Below are 26,004 nucleotides of genomic sequence, written 5' to 3' on the forward strand. Positions count from 1 at the left end.
AGGGTAAGCACCAGAAGACAGATCAGTGGTCCTGCTGTTGGTGTTTGGTGTTACTTAAAGTCAGTAATGCTGATGAAATCCATTTCAAGCTTGAAAAACAGAAAAGGAAAGCTAAAACCTCACAAGCTCTTTGACTGGAAACAGTTTTGTACTTTTCATATTAGTCTAATGAAAAAAGTTGTTTTTCCACTGAAATACAGTGGCACAGATTTGGTTTAAGAAGGGAGAGTCATTTTTAAAATATGTGATACATCACAAAAAATTCTCTCTAACAGATAACACATTAACACATTTTTCAGAATCTTGCTGTATTTAGCTTGCTTCACTATTGGTAAATCTCAGGAAGATGGCAATTCTGAGAGAAAAAAATACAAGAACATCAGAAAATGAAAGCTCTAATGTTTATTTTTGTCTTTCCTATGCTAAATCAAGTAACAAGATATGAGTATACCATACTCGCAACAAAATCTCTAATGTGAAAATTAAATTATACATGAGCAACTCGTCCTTGTTATAATCACAAAACAGCATACATTAGAGGCATTTCATTTACATTGCTATAGCTTGTCAATGTCTCCAAGAACTCTCTTAAGAACTTAGGGTAAGAATAAATAAATATCATATGACCACAACTCCATTTCTTTAGAACTGTACAACAAAAACCACATAGATAAGTATTTTCATTGGAAAAATAGGATTGGGGAGTACAGTATATAACTCTTCATCCTTGTTAAATCTGACAGTTACTGGCACTGGGTCACACAGGGTTCTTCTGCTTTTGTCAGCCTTACATTTACAGCTTTTTGATGCACAGCTCGAACAGAAACATTTTAATAAAGCTCTAGTGTGTGTGTGTGTTGTATTTTAAGGAAAACTATTGTTCATAGGAAAGGGATAGGGAGGGGAATCTTCCCCAGCAAAGACGATCACATCTCCAGTATTTTATCTTCATTGCTGGCGTTTGCTCAAAGTTTTGATAATGATGGTGCTGTAAAAAAGCAATTACTAAACATGCAGGCGCTCATTTAGAAGAAGAGGAAAAGAGGAGTACTGCCCTCTCTTTTGAAGCCAGTACTTAGTTTTTTAATTCTGGTACTTGAATTGTTCTCAGTCTCTCTCAGAGGTTAACAATTTCTGGATGGCCTCTGCCTGCCTTTATTTTAACCCAGTTGTTACCAGTCAGCCAACTAGCTCCTTTAGGTGAGTAGTGACTTTGTCATTTAAAGCTTTCATGACTTTTTTTCAATTTTTTCTTACATCCACTTCTATCAAAAGGCAATGGCACATACCCTCTAAAAAGTCTTCCACGTGAGAATAAAAGCAGTGTTCCCTTGGTAGCACCAGAGCAGTTTTCTACAAAGACTAGTTTTTTACCCAGGTTACCATCATACCTTCTGTATTTGGCCGCTTATGATGGAGTTAGACACTCTAGCAGGACACTGCCAGTCACCTGCAAAGTGATACCTAGAAAGTGATACCTAAAGTCCTACACAGGCACCCTCTTCAGTTAGGCTTCATGAATTATAATTCAAGTGCCTCACTGACCTCTTTTTAATAATGCTACTACAATAGCTCTGAAACAGAGACTTGGAGAATAAGTAGACATGAGAAGCTAGTTTAAAACTAGCTAAATACATAGACCTTTTTGTTGTTTGTTTTATGTCATTTACCAGATGCTTAAATAACTACCATACCTTCCAGTAGCCATATTCCTATAAAGTCTATCAGAGATGCTGCCATTATGTGTTATGCAGCTGTTACACCATCTTCTACTAATGATGTCATGACATGGGCTGTGTCTTGTTCAGAAGTCACTGCAGAAGCAGCACAGCATTCATAGCCACTGTTGCTGCAGCTCTCTAGCTGTCACTTGCTCCTCTAAGGGTATTGCTAATAGTTAGAGTGTCTCCTGGATGCCTTGTGCTACCACAGCAAAAAAAAGCAAAACAAACAAAAACAACAACAAAAACTCCAGTTCAGTATAAGATGCAGAAAACAGGATATTCACATCCCATTCTTGCAATCCTCCTTTTTATTCCTTCTTAGAGCCGTGATCTGGCAGCTCTCTAATAGTTTGTTACTGATGATAAATCCTGCCAGGGCACTGCTCAATCTTGCAGCTACCATTTCTCTTCCAAGAGGCATCCTCTTCTCTCAGCTGTTACCAATCTGTTAGCTAGCTGCAAGCATCAACACTGCTGTTTAATGTCTGTTGTAGGATGAAACATACATGCCATATATGCCATATAATGCCATCTCTCACATGCCATTGTGAGACTGATCTTGGCTTTGTAAAGATATTTTTCCTATTTAAGAATAGCAGCTATATCCTTTCAGAAAGGTGCAATCTGTGTTTCTTTTTGTGGCTGAAGATTCTGAATGTAACACTGACCACTCAGAGCTACAGACCAAGAAAAATAATGCTACAGGTTGCTAGAGGATCAGCATAGACTGACTTTGAAGCAAGTTGATGCATTGTTTTACTGCAAATGTTGCCTATCTGGTAAAATATAATGTTTCCTAAAGGTAGAATAAATCCATTACCTTTACTTTTGTATGTTGAATGGGCAGCTTTTGACTACGGTCTGTAACATTAACTAAAAATAGTCTGTGAGGGGTTGCCACACTTTTGGAAACACTGGATTGCTTTCAACCTCCAAAAAACTCTGAGTTCTAATCTGGAGCTAAGCTCTCAGCTCACTTTCCTTTTTACTACTTTCAGAGATTGTTTTTAATCCATTTTAAATTTTGAATTTCCACTGTCCAAATTTTGCTTCCCTTCCTACAGAAATTCACTAAATTTCCTTGCAATTTTGAAGTCTGTTCTGAACATTAACAACGGCTTTTCTTGGTTTTGGAAAAACATTGCTGTAACACTTCTATTACCCATAGCAGTGAAGTTTCATTTGTTGTATCTTCTTTTGCGGATGGAACAGTTTATTACATACTCTGGTAAATTATCACAACTTCTTTCTCTACTGCAGCAGTATTATCCTGGTCTGGCATCTTGTTAGTCATTCCTTCCTGAATCAGCCTCAGAAAGTTGTCATTAGGAAGGGGAAATTTTACTGTTTCTGTATTGTCCCTAGGGACAGTAGAATTGCAAATGCTTATTGAAGCATGTAGCTGTGCTCTGGATTTTTCTTGTTCCTTGATCTTCAGCAGTCTGCAGCAATTCCACCAGAGTAGGGAGATACACAATCAGAAGAGCCTGCTTTGCTGGGAATCCAAAAGAGATTGCATTCTTTAAAAGCCAGCTTTCAATTTCCTTCATTTCTTTCTCCCATTCAGTAATACTTACAAGCCCTGTTAATGATCCTGGAAAAACTGGCAGATTGTGCTGCCCATTCAAGGATGAGGCTTTGCTCTACTGAAACCCTTCTATGAAATCGAATTTCTATTTGTTCTGTAGCTAAATCACAGCCTGAGTTCTGTGCTTTGTAACTGTTTATTATGTACATAGTTTGCTCTGAAGAAGCACAGCTGACTCTTAGAGGAAAAGCTCTAATTTCCATGTTTGCATTTTATTAATGTAAGCGTACATTCAAAGTGACATTAAAACCATCATTTGACAATGTTAAGTGTGTCGGTATGAGTGTCTTTGCACAAAAGTGATTAAACTCCTGTCCTTGCTCCTTCCCTGTACTTATGACTGATGAGTGATTTGACACGGGATTTATGTCCTTTTAGAAACTGAGCTGAGCTAATGGATTGATTTCAGCAGGTTAACAACCACATAGCTGTTGGCAGGTACTACTATTCTGTTCTCTCACCCTGTGCTTGACGGGAACTAGAAAAAAAGAGGAGAAAAATGTTGCATCTGAGAACTGTGTTTTGGTTAAAATCACACCATAAAATTGTTAGGGATTTTAATACTGGCTGATGTGCTGGTAAGACTAACATCTGTCTTGACAAACTGTGAAGGAAATCTAGTGAATTTAATATATTCTGTTTTTTTGGCTTTTTGGGGGGGGGGGGGGGCTGATAGGAGGTGGGGGGAATCCAATGGTACAGTGCTGGGCACACAACATTGTTGTGTCAAAGAGATATTTGTCCAAATTCAGATAAATTGGTGCCCGATCATGCCCCTGTGGCTTCCCTAAGGAAGACATCAATACAAAGAGGTCAGGTACTTTCTAACAGTCATCCGTACCAGGCTGAACTGGTACTCTTCTCAGCCTTTTATGTAAGATTCCAAATTGAATGTGATCATGACATATGTTAAATCTTGTTGATCAAACCTGACTCAGTCAGAGAAGGAGGAAACCCTATCTTACTAAATTCAGCCATACAAAATCACACCATATAGCCTCCTGCAGCTGTCTCCTTTTGAGTTTGATGCTGGATTCTCATCTTTCCCTGCAGCAACTGCAGCAGACTACTCAGATTTCTGAAGAGTATTTTAGCCAGATCCAACACTTTTTAAAAACAATAGGTATTATGTTTCATACATGTGTGGCTACTAATATTTTGAATTTTTTTCAAGGTGACTCCCATTTGGGCAGAAGTGCGTGTGTCCTGGGGGTGTGTAAACTCATGCTGAAAAATCGTTTATGTGTATTTTAACTGTGGCAACACTGTGAAAGGCAAACAGACTAGCAAGTTGTTAGCTATGGAGAGTTATAAAGATAGGATTTCATACTAAATACTAAGATGGATTAATGTTTCTACAAAAAGCTCTGGAGACAATGTGTTCTCTCTGAAGTAGTGAGTCAGACAATTAGGTTCACAGTAAGCCATTATTTAAAAAGAAACTTTTATCTGTTCAAGGTATGTTCAAGGAATGCAAGTACATCATTTGCTGGCTGCAACTGTGTGGTACAAACACCTACCCTCTAGCAGTGGTAACAAGTTTTCTTACAGTTATCTTACTTTTCCTTACTATTCCCTTTTTATCTCACTTGGATAATCACTATATTAAACAATGACTTCATCCTCACTTTCAAAATCCTCAACTATGAAAGGAGGATGTTTTAAAATAAGCTGAATGTCTTTAGAAGCTGGAATAAAAAAGGTTTGGAGGAGAGACGTGTAGCTACTGGGTAATTCTGCTATGCACAGTTGACATTTATTAAAGCCTTCAAGCCACTTGTGCAAAATGTCTGTAGAGGTTTTCCTCTGTGCTTGTGGTGAACCTTCAATCAGTCCTATAAGCTTTTATTCCTGAAGTGAATCAATACAGAAAGAGTTATTTTCAAAAAGGCCAAGTCATCTGTATTCTATTTGCGCTTAGAACATTATTTCAGCTTCTTTCCCACAGAGCAAATATCATCAGCAGCAAGACCACATCTTTTCATATCTACATGGGGAAAAGAACAGTTTAGTACTTTTGGCAAAGATGTAAAGATATTATTGCTTTTAACCATTTGAAGATTTTAAAAAAATCTTCCTAACAAAAATGCAAAAGAGAAAAGATGGGACTAGTGCACTTTGAATTGATGTAGTGGTATCCATTTCAGAAGAGACTGCGTGGCAAACCTTCAGAAGGAGAGATTCTGTGAAATAACATAAGAAATTTGTTGGCTTTCAAAAATGAACTAAATCCCCTTACTCTAAGCTTGAATTAGCCCAATCCAGAAACTGATAATACAGCACAATACCTAACACAGAACATTTTTGCCTCTTCTAACTGAATGGATATCTAGGGATTTGGGAATGTCAGAAAACATTTTTATTGAAGCATTTGCTCAAATTTCAGACAGAACATATATTTAACTTTTTTTTTTTTTTTTTTTTTAAAGACTGCTAATGCAGCTAGGCATTACTAGCATGCATATGTATATAAGGTAGATTTTGAAACTGATAATAATCAGATAATTTATATGAACACATTTTTTATTACAATGCTAGGGACCTAATCCCATATCAAATAAATCTGCGGGAAGATTTTAATGATTTTCATTGATGATGTATTATCTGTGGATTGTTTAGTCCAACAGATATAGCTCAAACTTAGTAATTTATAATGCATCAATACCTGACAAAGCATAGACTTCATATATATATATATATATATATTTTTTTTTTCCCACAGAGAACATTGCTTTTATTATTACATTGGATGATTTTTCTAAGTTGCAATTGCAGCGTTAACTCTGATTATCCCATCACATCGAGTTGGATATTAGGAAGAATTTTTTCTCAAAAGGAGCGGTGAGGTATTGGAACAGGCTGCCCAGGGAGGGGGTGTGTAGATGTGACACTGAGGGTCAGGGGTTAGTGGGAAGTATTGGTGGTAGGTGGACAGTTGGGCTAGATGATCTTTGTGGTCTTTTCCAACCTTAATGATTCAATAATTTTCAGTGGTATAAATGAGAACTGAGTTGGTATAACATTTTTTTCTTATTTGACCAGGATGTCAGGTGTGCTTTCTCAGTCCAACTAGCACTGATTTGGATTAATGAAGACTGAAGATGAAAATGAGTTAAAAGTAGGAAAAGAATTGTGGGATTCAGCACTTTGTACTAATGCATAAAGTTTCCTTCAAAATTCCATTCTATGTGGTTTAATAATTATCTAAAATAAGGTGCTTTGCAATGAGGATGAAAATGACAGTCTTTTCATAGCCACCATTGCGGAAGTTTTCAGAATATCACATACATATCCCAGAACACCTTCTTTGAGACAAAGAAGTGAATATAATTGTAGAGCGGAGATGTAGCAGTCCTTTGCAGAAGCTGTGGAGGAAGCTCCATTGTGCAGCTAATGCACACAGCAAATGACAGTGACATTCTGGGAAGTCCAGAAATAGCATATAATCGTTTTCTCTTCAGTTGGAGCAACATACACGTTTATTTCTTGTAAGACTATTAAAGAAAGAAGAGAGTTTTAAAGTTTAAGATCAGTAGAGATGGGTTCCAGACAACCCAGCATATGTTTGGTGTTTTATTCTGACAACCTACATCCTATACTACTGCTGTATTCTACACTAATTTTTAGACTAGAAATATACCTGCTGGCTTTATAAGACTGGAGAATTTCTGTGTTGAGATTAAATTCATAGTATAGACATAAAATAATTTAAACAACTGGTGGAATTGTATACGCGCTCTGGCTGTGGCACTCAAAAAGCATCTAACACTTCTATTGTAAATATAGCAATAGAAAAACCTTCTGCAGAAAGATATCTGCCAGTCCTTGATTATGACTTCTTATATTGAAAGGGCAAATGAGCATCTCCATTTTACAGTAAAAGCGCTAAGAACCAAGAGAAAAATTTCATCATTCTTACTGGATTAAGAATATGTACAGTATTCTTTATGTATTCAATGTACAGTACACTTCAGAACTCAGTTTAGCTGCAAGCTAATTTTTCTAACAATTATTTTACTTGTGTGTAATGCAAACAAAGCCTAAACAAATATGAGGAAAAATAAAATCTCTTGTTAGAAGTTTTATAGTCTACTAGCTTTTCAGACTTATAAGACACAATGTCAAATTAACCCACTAAATTGCTTCATTCTAAGAGTATAATTAATTTTTCTTTCATGTGTAGAATGTATGACTTGCTTGAGCTTGCACTGAATATATATTTCTTAATTAGTTTAACACTGTGTATGGGAACTGTTGAATTACAGCCTGAACCACCTGAGGCAAGCACTGAGTCAGCTGCAGGAACACAGGTGAAGGCAATTCAGTTGTGTGACCGGAAGGGGTGGAGCCAGGCTCTACCTCTCCTTGACCCCACTTAAGGGCTGACTGCCACTGAGGAAGGATCTCTTCTTGGAGATCTCTCTTTGTGGAGTTTTTGCAAGCCTACAACACTGGTGAGTGCCTTTCATTTATATCTGATTATCTTTTCCAACATGGTTGTCTTACTGGCCTAACTTCTGTGTGTACTGTATAACATCTGTATATTTCTTTACCATACATGCTGCTAAAATATACAGCAGCCTGAAGAGTCATGAAGTGGAAATCTTCCTCTTTTATTTTCTTTATCAGTTATTTATCAATTATTTATCAGGTAGAAGATGCAGTGTCTTTTTAGGTCATTGTATCAATGGATAATTGTGTCTGGCATTTCTGGTTACAGAATAGTATTGTAAGAACTTTTTAGTATTTCTTTATAAAAGATGACTCACTGACTAACCCTTAACACAAATGAGACTGCTTTAGACAGATGGGGTGTGTGCCCTATGGCATAAATGCTAGGGTAACGTTCAGAAATTCTAAGAAGTATTAGATTAATTCTTCAAGCAAAATACTACTGTTGCTATAGTTACAGTGATATGGTATTCTCTCTTATCTATATGGTATGCCATTCATCTCCAAAATCTCAGTTGGAGATTAAGGACAAATTCACTTAATCTGAGCTAGCCAGCTTCTCTCACCATATTATGTGTTCTTTATTTCACAGAGTAGAAATATGTTCTGATGCTGTTAGTGTTCTGTGAGTTTTTTTGCACTTTCTTAAACATGCAGAAAATGTAAGGCAGGCCTAAGCTAAGTCCTAAAACTAAGCTTAGTGGACTCAGCTGACTGGAGGCTGTGGAGACTTGTCTAAAAATTCTCAGAACAAAACTTGGTTATGCTAAGAGCACTCTCCACTTCTGTTTCCTGCATCTACTAAGCAGAGTGCAGGATGACAGATATCAGCAGTCCAAATTAAATCAAAGAATCATAAAATCATAGAATGGCCTGGGTTGAAAAGGACCACAATGATCATCTAGTTTCAACTCCCCTGCTGTGGGCAAGGTCGCCAACCACTAGACCAGGCTGCTCAGAGTCATATCAAGCCTGGCCTTGAATGCCTCTAGGGATGGGGCATCCACAATCTCCTTGGGCAACCTGTTCTAATATGTCACCACCCTCTGTGTGAGAAACTTCCTCTACACAAAGATAACACAGGAAAGCTCTGGCAGTCCTGAGAAGAGATTTGGATAGGTTAGCAAGGGTTGCCTGTTTAGTATAACATATAAAATCTATTGCCATAAGTTACAAAAACCTCAAGGCTATATATGCATGTAAGCTGCAAGTTTGTTCAAGATTCAGTGTAGCAGATAGTGTTTATTAATAATGGAAAGTATGGTCATGCTTTGTATTATAGTTAATGCTTCCTGACAACCGAGTGCTTCAGAGTCAAAAGTACTTTGTTTCCAGGGTAGATTGAAAATGCTGCTATAGACTTTTAAGCCTTTTATAAAAAAGTCAAGATGTGTTGGCGCCACTAGCAGAAACAAAAACTATTAGTGAGACACAGAGATACTGTACATACTGCATTATTGTTGTGGCGTAGGCTTACAGAACTGAGACCTGTTAGAGTATTTGATGGAGATACTCATGAAGCAGTTTCAGAGTTCATCCTGTTTGAGGCCTGATGCCATGATGAATTTTTTTGTGAGGGGGACTCTAAGTTCAGTTAGCTATAATAATAGTTCTGAACTACTTGAGCAGGATGGATAGGACAGGTACCAGCACCCAGCACAATGGCTTCCGAAATGGCTCTCTATGTGCCTGCACTGAGCAGTTTGGTCTAATGGTTGGCAACCCTATCTACGGAATAAGGGTTAGAATTGAATTATCTTTTAGGTCACTTCCAACCTAAACCACATTATTCTATGACTGTCCCTATAGCAACTGTTCCCTATAAACATCTATTGTTCCTTTATATTTAAAGTCTTGTATTCACATCTATTTAGTTCAGTAGAGCAGTATAAATGCATGAGCTGATCCCAACCTTTAGAGCTTGAAAATGCAAATTATGTAAGAAGGTCACAGAAATCATGGATTTTTTAAATGCACTAATATATTCTTATATTTTTTCAATAAAAGTTCTGTGACTGCTGTGTTTTGCATAAGGAACCAGAGGTAGTTGTAGGCATGGATTTGGGTGTGTGTAAATATACTTTACTCTCCCTAATCTTCTCCTATCCCAATAGGGAATCAGCATCCCATTATAACTTCACAGCTGGCTCCCAGCTAAGCTCCAGGACTACATGGAATAGTTGCATCACGCCATACATTTAAGCAATAGACTAGAAAACAAGCATGAACTTTTCACAGGCTGTTACAGCCAGAGAGAACAAGGCGTGGACCTCAGTAGTTAGGAACTTCCCCATCATCCTAAAACCTGGTAAGCAGAACCTAGAAATAGTAGACAGGACAACCAAAAGTTCAGATCATAAGAAAATATCACGGTGGTTAAGGCAAACTAGGAAATTAAACATTTCCTTAAATTACAATTTAAGATCTGATCAAGTAGTCACTAGAGAAGGCTACAGTGGAAGACTGAGACTAAGCCAACAGATACCTTACTAAGGTAACAGTACTTACTAAGCTAATAGTACCTTACTCAGGATCAACCAGCTCTAGGACTACAGATCAATGTTGTACCTAAGCTAACAGCAGGTCTCCTAACATAAATCAGTTAGAGGGTCTTACTCCCTGGCTGAACTTAAATAGAGCTCCAAATGTAGAGGATGCCCCAGATGAGGCTGGTTGGAGCCATCTTAGCTCATTTGTGTGCCCCCCTTGGCTCAGTTATCATGCTGATACTTGCAATAAAAAAAGAGGAAGCTCTAAACTGCAGCAGCTTAAGTTACCAGTACCAGTTGGAGAGCTGTTTTGTCATCTTGTCTTTACTACCTCTGAGTTGTATGGCTGTGGGCAGCCTTCACCTGATAATGCTTGGCTGGGAGCAGCTGGAGTGAGTAGGGTGGTAGCATTGGCAGGGAGAAGACACCTGTCAGGCATTCAGGTCCCTGTGGTACCTGGGAGAGGTGATTAGCAGCTAACTACAGCTGTGTCCTTTCTTAAAGCCTTGTGTTCTCAGGGCAAAAGGAAGCTTAAAGCGTATGTGTTTACATTCTTAATGTGTATTTCTTGTTATTTGTACAGCTCAAGCCTGGGGGCTACTGACAGGTCCTAATTGCAGTGATCTGCCTCACTTGTGGTTATCCCTCTGCCTGCTCTCTGTGCTATTGCTCATGTATTATCTAACAATAATGCTCTATTTTTCTACTTTTTTCTGATTTTTTTTAATGGGCTAAATCCATAAGCTTTCATACTTAAGTTTTCTTTAATTGTTTGTTTTAAAACTGCATTAGAATTGGAGGATTCTGTGTTGAAGGGGACCAATGAGGATTAAACTCTACAGTTTAATTGGACAATATGAGCGTGCTAAAAGCACTGAATTTTCATAGGTGGCATGCACTCACACTGAGTTGTTGATGAGCTTTCAGAAAATTAGATCCCCCCCAAAATTGTAGATTTATGGAATGTCTCAACTTTATATGAATTATTGAAAATATTTTTCATTAATATGAGGGCAGCTCTGAATATAATGCCTCCTATTTTATGATGTTGGCCCATGACATCAAGGGCAGATGTTGGTGGTATGGCAGTAGAGGCTGAACCTTCCCACCAGTTTTCCATTACATTTTGTTGCTGTGTGACAGGTGGCAGCAGAGGGTCTGTCTGATAGAATGGTTTCTGATGTGGAAGTGTGTATAAAATGTAGGTATGTCATTAAATTCCTTCATGCAGGAAAAAATGGCACCCACTGACATTCACTGATCCTTGCTGAATGTTTATGCAGACCAAACAGTGGATGTGAGCACAGTGAGGCAGTGGGTGGTGCAATTCAACAGTGGTGACAGTGGGTCACCTCTGCTGGTGCACATTTTTACAAGTGCAGTATGCAGGCTTTTGTTCATTGTTGGTGAAAATGCATACCTACTGGTAGTGACTGTATTGCAAAATAGTGTTTTGTAGCTGAGAATTTGCTCTATTAAATAGTGTGGTGTTCTTTGTATCTATTGTACTTTCTATGGAAACAAATAGGAGGCACTGCTTTTGAAGTGGCTTACATACATCTCTATACTGTTGTTGCAAGAGGACAGCTTCAGCAAGAAGGCTTTAAACCTGTGTCAGCCTTCTTATTTTATCTTAAAGGAAAAGTCAAAATTTTGATTCCTCGTTCTAAAGAATTGACCATAGTCTCATGTTTTCAGTGCTTGCCTATGCCATATAACCAACTGCTAATATTGGTTAGTTTCTATGCCTGTTTTTGCAAGATTAAATGTTTCCCAAAACTGGGAGTAGAAGGGAAATGTCGATTGCTTTCCTCACTGTCAGCTGAAAAGTTTTTGCTGGGCCTTGTGCCTTTAGTATCTACTTCCTGGGGGCCACAATCTTGCTTAAACTTGATTAATGAGCTTGCCATTTCTGAGAACAGTGCTTGTCTCCTGCTAATGGGCTCTGTGCATGCTGGTGATCAAGAAGAGTGTAAACTAAAAACCTGCTTCTGGTGAATTCAGAAACAATTTTCACTGCTGGCTAACAGCTTGGTAATTTGCAAGGCAAAAACAAGGGGTGGGGAAAATGACAATGAAAACATGAAACCACCCACTTGTAATGCACACTATAGATTAGGGAGTCTGTAGTCTAGGGATATATAAAGAACATTTTTCATCATAATACTTGTAAAAAAAAAAAAAGACCTTAACAATATTTTGGGAAGCAGGCAGCTGTGAAGAACACAATGAACTCTGTATTGCAACTACTGATTTTTTGATTAATCAAGCACTTAACCCTTCCTCTCTAGTGATCAATCATGGAATCATCAAGTAGATTCATTGTTAATAGAGCTCAGTGAGTCTTACTAAATATAGTTCTATCAGCTTCAAGTAAACAGATACAACCTGAGATGTGATAGATTTTTGGTGATCCAAAAATCCGAAGTTTTCTTATTTCTTTAATATTTATTATATGTAAGACTGTGATGCTGTTTTAATTTCCTCTTGCCTCCTAGGCTTGAAGGTGCATCTTTACATATTAGATCTATCTACTGTACACTATACCATCACTTGCATTGCAAACTCCATGTCATTTTCAAGGGAGAATGCCTTGACTCCACCAGTCTGCAATGACTCATCTGTGATTGAATTCCTCTTGTTCACCATACTGCTGTATGGGAACAGATGTAAGATAGATAATATATGAATAAATATCCCAATGAAGAAAATACCAAATTGAAAGAGGTTTTTGGTTGCCAAACAATCTGAATTACATACAACAGTAAGATGTTTACAGAAGAAGTAGATGCAAATATTGTTCTTCTAAACCCGACTATGCATATAAGATGTACGTAGAGTATGAGATAATGCCTCCTGCAATAATATCTCATGCTCCGTTTACAAGAAGCACTAAGACAATAACACTGAGCAATAATATTAGATTCATCTTCTGCAATTTAATTTCCTGTAGTTTAGAATATCAGATCTTGCATTCTAAGTAGTTCTCTGTGTACCATAAATTAGAAACTGTTTCACTGAGGTCTCACGATGGTTGTTTTTCTAACCTATTGAGTTGTAGATGGAAATATTGATATTAGCTTTATTAGGTGTCTGTAGAGGGAACCATTTGGAATAAAATGGTACAGTCTGCTTAGTGTAGTAGCAAAATGCAGACCTACTAGCCTTTAAAGAACGTAGCTCAAAAGCTATTTTGCATTTATGTTGTCATTTTAAGGAAGTGTTCTAATAAAAATGTGAGGCCTATATGTCTATGATTGTTTTTATACTTATAACTACTAGTAAATACAGTAAATAGTAAATACCTCTGAGAAGAGGCCTTGTTTTCTATGTGGTGACAGTTACAGCCAACAATAAGGTAAACATAGCTGCCTATCATGTAACAGGTAGCTGGTGTTCAGGAAGTCTCTGGTGGATCTGACCAAACTCCTAAACTGAATAGCACACATGGATTGATTATCCATTCAACGTCAAAAATTTTCTTTGTGTGGTAGTCTAATAATGAAAAATAACCTACTTGAAATTAATTGCAAAACAAACTCTAACTGAAATTTGATTTTCTTCTATACTTCAGAATTATTAAAATGTACTCAGCAGATTTTGTATTACAGGCTGGTCTTAATTTGATTGTAAAAACCTTTGTCCAAAAATGCTTTTTTTAAACACAAGGTGTGGAAAATGCATTTTTGAAGCATGAATGCTCAAAGCTAAAAGCAAACTTTAAATTATATGCGCAGTATAAAACCACAGGTAGTTCTCTGGTGGCTAGCTTTGCAAATTGCCTTCCTCTTAAATTGGTCAGAATCTTGAAACTCACAGCTCAATCTAAGTGTTAAGCAGAAGTCACGTCTATACTTTGATCTGTGTTGGACTAGTTGATATGCAAGTCAGACGATGGTTTTATTATTCCATATGAATAAGCTGGGTGACTGAGTAATGCAGCATGAATTTCAAACTGTGTATTACAAATGCATTTGGATAATTTGCAAATGATTGTGTGCTAGTCAATTTAATTTGTAATTCTTTGGAAAGTTGATATTACTTTATTACAGCCTTTTGAACCTCCCGTAAAGAAGATCAGGCAAGACTTAAAAATGTAATATCAAAGAGATTCTGTATTGAGAGTCTCAGCTTTTGTTCCTCTGAATGTTTTACTAACACTGTAATTCAGGAAAGTTTGCAAGCTGAGAGGTTATATTATGAGAAAATACTTACATGTGGTTAATCATCTTACTTACTCCAGGAAATGTATCAAATGTGATAGTAAGATGCAAAATTAAGCTAGAGTTCACCCTACATGCAAGGCAAGTTTGGATATGCAGGGTTTTGGTTTGAGAGATTGTATTCTGTATCTTAACTCTTCAAATCAACTTACATCTGTTTACTGGAATATTGAATGTTCATCCTTCAAAATTCTTATTTATTCTGTCCAAAACTATTTCACATTTAATTCTTTTTATTACTGATGAGAGTGATCAGTGTAGGACAAACCCTGCCTGAACTTCCTTAAAGAAGGTGAAATTGTCTGGAAAAGATTTCATATTTGAAATACTTTGAAGTAGAGCCATAGAGAGACAGTGCATTTCTTGTCTTTGAATCTGTTCATGTTCTTTCCCCACCTCTTTTTTTTAATGAGTTTACCCCTTCTGGGATTTATTTCAGGTTATGCCTTTGTATCTTGCTTAATATCTGAAGTTATCTGGATAACTTATTTTGTTTAAATAGTGGCACATCTGGATCATCAAGTCTGTAATGTTTGGGACTTAGCACTCAGGAATAAAAAATACGAAATTATGGGTTTGACAGCTATGTTGAGCAGGGAAAGGCTAGGTTTTCTTCCCACTGTAGGTTCAAACAGGGCAATTTCTACACATATACAGTTAGATGGTCGTATTTATCACGTGGATACTCAAAAATCATGCTTTCTCTAGCTGATTGTATCTAATTTCAGATACCTCAAGAATATTTCTGTTCACAGGATATTAGAAAGTGATTAACAGCTCAATGTACTTTCATCACAAGGCTGTTATTTTCAGTGCTTCGCTTGCACAAAGCACAGGCAGCTGTGTGCTATTCTTTCATGAAGCAGCAGTGCAGTATCTGGTCATTATACTATCCTAATGTGTTAAATTATACCAATATCATAAAGCAATAGCAATTTAAAAAATGAAACTGTTCAGTTAAAAAATAAACTTCTTAACAGCTCCCTAAGCCTTTCATAGGATGCAACTGGGAGCCTATTATGATTTGGTCAAACATTCATTTCCTGAATTCCGTTTATAATTTCAGCTTTTTATCAAAGAAATAGATGGAAGAGTAGCAGACCACTTAATGATTCAGATCTTAATCCACTGTAGCTCCCACTCCCCTACACATGTACTGTGTGTGTGTCCTCCATAATGGAATGACATGAGTACCTCTTTCTTTTTGGTGTGGAACAGGAAAGGGTGGAGGACTTCAGGAGGAGCTACTGCTTATGCCTGTGAAGGTGATGTAACTTATGGGCATAATAGTCATTTACCTATGATTGGCATATTCAGTTGAGTTATTTTGTGCCAAATCTGTCTGGAATGCATGTCCCAGGGCATGACTGATTTGAAGTTCTTGCACCCAAGTGAACGGGAATTCAACATCTGTCATAAGGAACTATTTGAAGAGATTGGTAATATCAGTATGACTGAGGATTTCCCAACCTTGTCCTTAGTTCAGCTGGAAACTAATTCTTTATTTATAACCAGACAAAAAGCCAAGTTGCCAGGAAAATTAGCTTGGAATAATAGCCAAGCATGTCAGTTTATCAATGAGTAAGGGAAGATGATGAAAATGTTAGTCGTATAAGCCAGGTGCGTATGAAGGAATTCATATTTCTCTTTCCAGTGCTGACAAACAAACAGTGATTTTTTTTCCAGCGAGTTTGGGTTGCTAATTAAAAAAATAAGTTGACTAGTTATTAAATTTCTGTAAAATTGATTTAATTCTGTCTGGTGCAAAATATATGACTAGTCATATAGAAACAGAGTAAAATTTTGTTTTGTTTTTTGAGGCAGGTTTCAATTAGGGTTCTTTAATCATAAAAATAATCAAAGAAGTTGGCCATGCAATAAAGCAACTGGAGGTGGCAACATGTAATAATTAAGAATTGCTGCTACTAGGCCAGAAAATTTACTCACATGGTTTCTAGCAATTTTTCTTTTCATTTTATAATTGCTCCCAGAAGCACTGAAGAGTTCTACAGTAAAGTAAAAAAAGATTCTGGTGCTTTCTTTACAGGTGAATCAGCTCGGCAGGATACTGAGTGAGCACAAACAGCACTGGCAAATATCGACATGTAAATGGAGAGCATGTTCCAGCCTATTTACTTCTAAAAATCATTCTTAAGGTCTTCCACCTTACCACCTTGTACCATGAATCTGAAATATAAATACATTTGGAACTGTGTTTTTATTATTAAGTATTGATAAATACTAAAAGAGAATGATTTGTGAAAATTAGTTTCCTGAATCAATGCTTTGTTTTGTATGTACTAATTCAATGGAATGAAACGCATTTTGTTAAGGGGATTTTAAAGGACCACTTGGAACATGAAATAACTATTCACTGCATTTCCTACTGAAGGAAGAAAAGCATGATTCAAATCAGTTAAGCAGAAGCTAAATAAAACCTAGACCATTTGCATTCTTCAAGATGACAACAGTAAAGACATCTTGTCACTGTGTTGGTATCAGTTTACATTGAGTTGAATGATCCAGACCAGTATTTCCATTCCTTCATTCTCTAATGTCCTTCAAGAAGGACAAGAGATACTGATATTGCTTCAGTACTAACTCAGAGGAAGTGACTTAAATGTATTTAAATTCAGGCTGCATGTTGTTGAAAGAAAAACTTTATTTTCTTGCTTTTTTTATGTAGGCTGTTTGCACAGTTTTAATTGATGTAAGAATATTAGAGTTCTGTTTTATGGCTACTTGGAATACTGAATTCCCTCTGAATACAAATTACAACAATTTACAGGTAGCCTTTAGTATTAGTTGGCCATATCCATCTTGTAGTTATAATACATTTGCAGACTCAAGCTTTCTGGATTAATGCATTCTACCAGAGGACTTTGAGTTTAACTGCATGCTTTTAATACTATGATCTTGGATCACAGGAGGATTATCCCGTTTATGAATCTATCAGTAAGACTTTTGCTATTGGAAAGAGACTGTTTTCCTTCCATAGGAGGATCAACTCATGATGTTCTTCACTATCTTGAATATCTGTCTGAAATATCTTTGTAAGAGCCCAAACTGACAAAAGATGCTAAAAAGAATTCATGTAGGCTCTTTTGTAACTCAGCACTTTACATAGGCAATGGGACTATTGTGAGTAGGAGAACTCAGAATCACCATAATCATATATATTTTTTTGGTCAAATGTTTAAAATATGTATTTTGGGTCTCTCTGGGTTTTTTCTCATAGCATCATTGAAGTGCATTCCTTGAAGTGAAAGTAGCATTGTACTTGGTACAATAATGTGTCCTAGGTTCTGTACCATTTTATTAATGTCAAGTGACTGTTATCCCTAGAAGTATCCAAGTCCATCAAAGACTGACTGGAAAAAGATGAAGCAGAACCAGAATCTGATTCCACTCTTGATAGGAGACTTGTAATATGCAGAAACTTACAATAATGTGTGTAGTTACTTTGCCACTAGTGGTGTGTTTGGGAGGGAAATGTAGAATTTCTTTACTTGGAGTCTCCTTTGGTTTGTCTTGTAAACATAAATGCCTACCAGCTTCATTTGACTTGCTAACGAATACTGCTCTTCTTGGTGTTGTTCTGATTTGGAGGTTCATGATTCTGTTTTTTTCTGTAAAAGGCAGAATTATACTGCAAACCTTAAAAAGATAACACTGCTTTGTTCTCTCAATTCATATTCAAATCTCATTATTTAAATATAAAATACAAGTAAATTTTGAGAGCTAAACTTAAAGCATTTACTGAAGTTTTAAAAGTAAAAAAAAAACTTTAAAAGTAAACCATTCACTAAAAATCAGAGGAGAAATAGATATTTGGTAGGTTTTTTTTAAGATTATAAGCTTGGGGGAAAGTTTTTCATTTTTTGAGTAATCTTGTCAGTCTTGTGTGCCTTTCAGACTACTGAGTAAAAATTTGGAAACAGTAAAGCCATTAGCACCATTGTCTACTTCTGCAGATGTGGTGGCTGTTACCCTCCTGTTAGGAATTTAATATTACAGCTGTTCTTATAATGCTGGCTTCTCTAGAAGGATTCAGCTTTTGTACTTAATATACAACTGTTGGATGAGAAGGTGATTCTGTCTGAGTTTTCCTTGAAGATGATGATTCCCAGCTGGAGCAAATGGAAGATTTTTAGAAATTCTTATCACAGTCATCAGCTGAAAACAGATTGCTAACATATCTTTCTGTGTATTTGCAGAGCATTTTCACAGGTTCACAAGGAAAGACAAGTTAATCTTGAATCCATTTACATGAATACTGAAGAACTCTGCAGACTTGCAGAGGGGCTATTACATCTAATATCTCCCAGTAATTCACAGCAATTTCTATGTGTAATTCAGTAATCCTGGTTTATCCTAGGGAACACAGAAACCTACAGAATATTTTTCTCCAGAAACAGAAATATTCCTTCTGAATAAGCCTAGCTGTTAAGGTTTGTGTCAGCATCTTGTATATGTGGTTTGATGGGAGTGGTACCTGCAGTATGATGATGGTGCCTAGTGTGGAAGTGCTCATTGGGTAATCATTAGCAATTCACTGTTTCTGGTCAGGAGTGCAAGTCTTAGCAGTGTCATTTGAAAAGCCAGACTGTAGTGGGCAGAGAAGGAAAAGCCCATCAGCACCTGAAACCTTATTAGGGAGGTCTGGAAATCGGAGGCAGTACTTCCAAGTTTCAAACCCACATTTTAAGCTGCTGCAGCTGTCAGGATGCCTCTTCTTATTATGCTATGTGTGCCCCTTAGTGCAAGTGGCGACTGGAGCATGTAGCCTAAGGTAACACAAGATAGCATCAGGATGAAAACGTATTTTCTTTCACTGAACTATTAATCTCTTGTACTTGCTACTACCACATTGTACACAATTACAAATGCTGTGTTATGCTCAGAGCATTTGCACCACGGGATGGGGGAATGTTCTTTATTCTGGTAATGATTAGATGAGAAAGACTGCGTGAAGAGATGGAGGTTGTTAGCTGGTGATTACTTTGCTGGGAATAGAAAAATGAGAGAAAGTTGAAAAGGCCTGTTGATTCTACTGTCTGGATAAGGGAAGGATCAAGCTGTAGACAGCCTTATCAGTGGGCTTCTTGCTGAGCAGGAGCACTATGAAACACATGAAGTACCCTCCAAGCAGTAAGGTGTGTCCTCCACTGAGCACTCAAAATCAGCAAGAAAAAATGAAACGTGGCTTCATGCAGTGCCCTCTGAGGCAAAAAAAAAAAAAAAAAAATTAAGAGACATAGTGAATTTATTGGCTTCTCCCTGTTATACATGAATGTCTGTTTTCAGAGTATGTTGGCACAAAGCATTCAGAAGGGAATGTGGACTCCTGGGAAGCTCTTAAAAGCACATCACTGCTGTTCAGTATACAGCTGCATTACTCAGACTTATAAAATTTGGACTGGCCACTGATAGAGGAGATGAGTGGTAGTGATGTGCTACAAATGCTGTGGCTTAAGTATTGATATATGAACAGCATGTCAGTGTTTGTCCTTTGTATCTGCAGTGCCTGAGGAAGTGAGGCAGGAACTGGACAGAAACCAAACCAAAATGTCATGCAAATGGACAGGGCACCTTTTAGATGTGTACAGCAAGTGTGAATAAGTGGCTCTGAGTATCTACTAAAGCTTGGTTGTCTCAAGCAACTCAGTGGCTATGGAAGAGGCCAGAACTCTCTGGTTACCTACCAGAGTGGCTGTTGCCTCTGTGCCTTGAAATACGTGGCAGTTCTGCTGGCCAGGTAACAGTGACTAGTGGATTTCTGTGTCTGCTTTCTGCTTCTGTGAGCAGGTAAACGGATCGAAGATGAGCATTGTGTGTGCAACTGAATTTTTCATTAATTTCTCTGAAGAAAATGAAGCATTTGTATTCTTTAGAACTGCTGAGCTTTATAATAGTGAAGTCTGTTTCCTTTATCAGAATAATTTTATTTCATATTCAGGACACCGTTTGTTTTCATCAAATATATTGGTATATTGATCAAAATTTGAAGTTGGAGGTCCCACTGGTACATGCACAATGAGTAAAATCTGAGAAAGGTTCAACAAAACTGAATATAAGCACATAGTTACATAAGTTACATTACACACACTTCAAAGTTGCATTTATTTTAAATCTGTCATAATGTGCGTTACTCTTGACTGAATTCTGGTAAGATAAATGTACCTGGGTATTCTGGCAAAACAACATGTAGGGACTATTACATTACACAACAGTAAATGTTGTTACTAGTGGCAAGCTTTTTGTTTTGAAGTCCATGCTGCTTCAGAAAATATTTCCCTAAGCCTTCAGCTAAGGACATATTGGGTCTTCCTGTGATTGTTTTTGCTTGTTTAAATGTACATACACATTTACTCTGTACATGGTCTGGGAAAGTAGTAAAATTACTTTGCAGTCTGAAATTTTGTTGACTGTATGCTATTAATAATTTCTGAGAATGACCCATCTGTCTTGTAATTTGTGTCTTATCTTTGGATGCTTACTAGAGCTTATGCAAAATTAATATTATTTCATTGTCTTGCTGTACCACTTGTCCATACTCTCCTTTTCCTAATCCCAATGTGATTCAGAAGCTAAGAGAGTATTCTTATCTTGACAGGGTATCCTGAACAACATACATATATACCTGCCAGCATCACAGGTCTCTATTCAAATTCTTTTCTAACTAGCTAAAAGTGCTGCATTATGTTTCCAAGAGAAATTTCTGAACCAAATTTATAGTCTTTAAACTTCATCTTAAACCTAAGTAATTTACTGAGCTAAATTATTTGGATCAGAGTCAATGGCTTTTATCGTTAGAAAAAATAACAGCAATGAAACATCAGGTGTAAGACTAACAAGATAAGTTTATTAGCCAACACTGTAGTTCTTCTCCTGATGTAAGTCACAAGCATCTCCCAGGTACCACTTCATAGAAATGTGTTATTGGGGATTAAAAGCAGTTGTTGCAACACAATAGAAGGCCATGCTCAATAAATAAAAGACTTAGCTTGTGAGGGGCCTGCTGATGAAAGGGACTTACTTCCTCCTCATATACTTATTGGTGAGATAAGTTTTGCCCTAATCTTCAAATTCACATAGAGGAGAATGTCAGTGAAATGGTATTATTACTAAATAAAAACTAAATTTGCCTTTTCAATTACAGGCTCATTCTTTCCAGGCTGGAGTAATAGAGCAAAAATAATGATTAATAGGCTTACCACAATGCTGTACATAAAATATTCAGTCAAAACCCTAGAGGAGTATGTCTTTAAGTGGTAATTACCAAGAGAAATTTGGATATGTATCAAGTTAGTTAGAAGCTGAGGCTTTGTTTTTGAAAGTGGTAAGGCATTTCAGGGTTTATGCCTCTTTAAAAACCATTAGCAGTTTCTATCAAAGGCCTACTACTACCTTTTCCTAATGTTTTGACTCTTGTCCTGTGAATGGCTTAACTTCATCTCTACTTGCCTAATCTAGGATAAGTTCACTGAGTAGGATTATACTGAATGCTTTGCTTAGTCTTTTGCCTAGTGTAAAAATGAAGACATAAAATGAGAGAACTTATCTTTACTCTGGAAAATTTTGAAATAGCTTATGTTATATATTTTTTTGTTTTTGAACTAAAGGAGGCTTTGTAGGATTTTTGTTTTTTTTCTTTCCTTGTCTTTAATAGCAAGTAATAGAAGAAAGTGGATTGAAGTTGCAGGTGTGCTCTAAAGACTGTGAGAATATCCTGCTCTGTCAATAAATCCAGAGCCTTTCTATAAAGGTTCATCTTAGCTAAGAAGATTTTCTGTTTTGCTTTCTTATCTAAAACCCTTTCTCCCTGTTTCCTACCTGCAGTACTTCCCATCTGGAAATATCTGAGCTTGTTCAAGCCACATGGAACAAAATTTTTAGTTACTGTTCTAACCAGGAACTACTTACACTGCTAGACAGGAAGATTTCAGCTTGATTCTTTCTGGTGGAGCACTGCCAGATTCCATTGCATCAGTGTGATAAGGGATCTTGCATGAGCGCTCTTCTGAGCATATAATTACAGGAGTCATGCACTTGTTCCTATAAGTCCTAAGGAGAGCTGTTGAGAAGGCTCTTTCCTGTGTTCCCTGTGCTTTGTAGGAACACCCAGAGTTAGATCCATTAAAGTCTTACCACTTTTCTTATTTGGATCTTGTCTTGGACTGAGTGCTGGCATGAAAGATGAAGGTCTGCTAAGTGGTGATTCCTGCCTTAATAACAGAAGCAGTATGGTGAAAGTCCTAAATATTTTCACTTGCTCCTATCAGAGTAGTAGAACAGTGGGGATTAAAACTTTCATTGCTTTTCGAAGGGACAATATCTCTTTATCGATCCAACCTTCCAAATTGTGTAACAGTAAAGTTGGGATATTTTACCACATTCCTCAGTGTGTTTTCTAAACAAGTGATACAGATAAAGGGAAAATTTTCAGGGTACGTAAATACAATTGATCTTCCCATATAAAACTTATCTTGGCAGATACAACTATTTCTACTACACATCCATTTAGATTATAAAAGTGAGTCCTTATTAACCAAGCACTTTGAAAATGAAGCCTATTTTTTTTTTAAGATAACAGTCAATATCAAATATAGCCTTCCAGGTTACACCGTGTTCCTGTTTCATTCAAGTCTCTTAGACTAATGTGCAAAGATCAGTTAATCAGTTTTGCACCCTTGTGAGATACAATGGTAAATTATTTGAAGTTGTTGTCTCAAACACAGGTTAGGGAGATACCACAATAAATTATTTCTTCTACTGTCTCGCGAATCTCTTTCTGTGAAGTTATTAATCTGGGTGTACTGCATAAGGCTAAATAACAGACAGATACATAGTGGGATTGTGAAAGAAGGACCAGACAGCCTTTCCATATCCTATTATTACAACTGTTGAATATGCTTTCTCTGAAAAAAGTTCAGCTGGATATGCTTTTTCACTTTTTCATGTTTATTTAAGCATGACTTGTTAGAAAGACTTCACCAAAAATGTATTTTTTCCTCTCTTCATGCAATTTTAAACTACACAGGTGCAGAATGTTGCATTTCTTATTGTTGTCCATGCTTGTTTGGGAAACTTCTTATTGTTGCAGAGACATCAGTAGACTTCCTTTTAAACAAAGTCTTGAATTCTATCATTAGTGAGCATGCTTATTACTTCAGTTCTTTGCCTTTGAAGCACAAAGTTTATCTGGAGTGTTTCTAAAGTTCACCTACATCCCTTGGAGAACTCTGGAAAAAGTTGAATAACAAATATGTGAAGCATTTCTGTTTTTTCTCTAGGAAAAAAAGAGTTTGTCTTGTTTAAATTCTACGGTAAGCTAAAGTAGAAAATTTTTTCACAATGAATTGGTCAGCCTAAGTTTTCTATAAGCATTCACTCTGTGGTAAAGATTGAATTTAAAGATGTTAATGTTTTCTACATTTTTCTTGGTGTTCTTTCAACTATGCATATTTTGAATCTTAGGTTTCACATAGTTGCTCATGAAATTACTGTGGATATTTTATATATCTATTTCAAACAATTTTCTAAGAAATACAAAACAACAAAATATTTTGAGAGCAAAGGCTTGTAAAGAAAATGCTTCCCATCAAAGGTTACTTTTCCTCTCCAGAAGACACAAAGGTTTTTTTGAAAATGATATGCCTCTGTACTTTTGTAAGGCATTTGTGGAAAAGACATAATACATAGAATATTTTTCTGTCTCTGTAACTTCTTTATGCTTTGTAAATGCTTTTTTTGCCAAGTTTGAATGAAAAATTGAACATAATAGGGATAATTTATTGTCTTGGGTATTTATTTGAATCCTTGATTCGTTGTTAAGTGAAATTTTTTCATAAGCCATATTCTATTGAGCATGTATATGTGTATATATATGTGGTAGGTGAAAGAGATGGCAGTTTTAGTAATGCATTTTTCCAAGCTTTATTAGAACTGGTACAGAAAGCGGAGGGAGCTGCTGTAATCATAATGAAGTTGTTAGCTGTCATTAATACATGTATAAATTAATGAATTTAATTTCTGAAAGACAAGACAAATCACCTCATTATGGGATTTGGTACCTGATGCAGCAGTTTCTGATGGGCTTGGACAGACTTGTGCAAAATTTTGTATAGTGTAACATAGATTATGGAAGGGATATTTTTCCACACATCTTTGAAGGCCTCTAGTAAGTATCTAAATAGACTATAGTCCTTCATATATTTTAATTGGTTGACATCCCCTCCCAACCCCTCGTGTATAAATTATATTCTTTTCTGAAACACACATTTTGAATACTGTCCTTTGAAAATTCCTCTGCAGTCTCATTGGATTTATGCTGTTATCATCAATTAAATATGCCTATTGAAAGAATAATATTGTCCTAGACTTCTGGGTGTCTTGTGTAATGCCAAATGTAATATGAAACAGTTATGGATGTAGTGTGGGTTAGAGGCTTAACATATTGAACTATTTTTGTGTAATATCAAAAAAATAAAACCCCTTCCAGATAAGGCCTTCTCCTACTGCAATTTTTGAAAAGACTCTTCTGTTTTGACTTTGTTGATGTTAAGGCTTTGCCTTAACTGTCATTTCTGTCATTTCCTTGGATGCTTACATTTGCAAAAGAATCTTAGTTTTCATTTTTTAAGAAAACAGAACAGATTTTAAAAGAGGAGAAGCCTTAGCCCAACTTTGTGCAATGATTTTGAAAGATTTAGGAAATATAAAGAACCTGTGTATGTCAGTTTGTAACATGTAACACTCGGGCTCTCAGGAAACAATGCAGACAGTGCTTGTGCTGAAGGTATTAGGAGAGCATGACAAGGGGTTTAAATGTATGAGATCTAATATGCAACATCTGATAGTTGTGTATCACTGTGAAGGCGAACATATTGGGTTCATCTACAGTAAGCAAGGTAAAATGTTGAATTTTTGAGATATAGTAATTTATTAGAGAGGAAAACCTTATCACCCAATCATCTTCCTCAGCTCTTCTGTTTCTGTTAGCTGTGCTCTTCCTGTGTACTAGAAGTTCAGAGAAACCCATCTTCCATAGCATCCAATCACAGGTAGATAAAGAGTGACAGCTGCCAATCTCACAGCAGATTGACTCCATGTACCCATACTGGAGGAAGCATGAACCTGTGAAATTCTGAGAACTAGCTCCTGAGTTGATGAATCAGTTAATGAATCAATGTCCACCACTGTCTCACTACATAAACTTTTGTGCAACTGAGGCAGTTAATTGTTTGGGGATCACATTCTTTTCTTATGGCTCTGGTTTTAAGTACTCTTGAGTTTGGATCTGTTTATAATGTTGCTAGCATTAGAACGTAAACAGTGAGTAATCAGAACCATTGTTCCCTCTTTGCTTCTAATAACAAGACCAAATTACTCAATGCCAGTATTTTGATTATGATTTATTTCCAGTTAGCAGATTTATCGTTTAAAATTTAGATTTTTTTAAACAATATTCAATACCACCTTCTCCAGAGAAATTTCTGTGGTTTTCTTAGTGCTCAGGGTAGTAG

This window comes from Gallus gallus, chromosome 2 (genome assembly GCF_016699485.2).
Source record: "Gallus gallus isolate bGalGal1 chromosome 2, bGalGal1.mat.broiler.GRCg7b, whole genome shotgun sequence".
Taxonomy (NCBI): domain Eukaryota; kingdom Metazoa; phylum Chordata; class Aves; order Galliformes; family Phasianidae; genus Gallus; species Gallus gallus.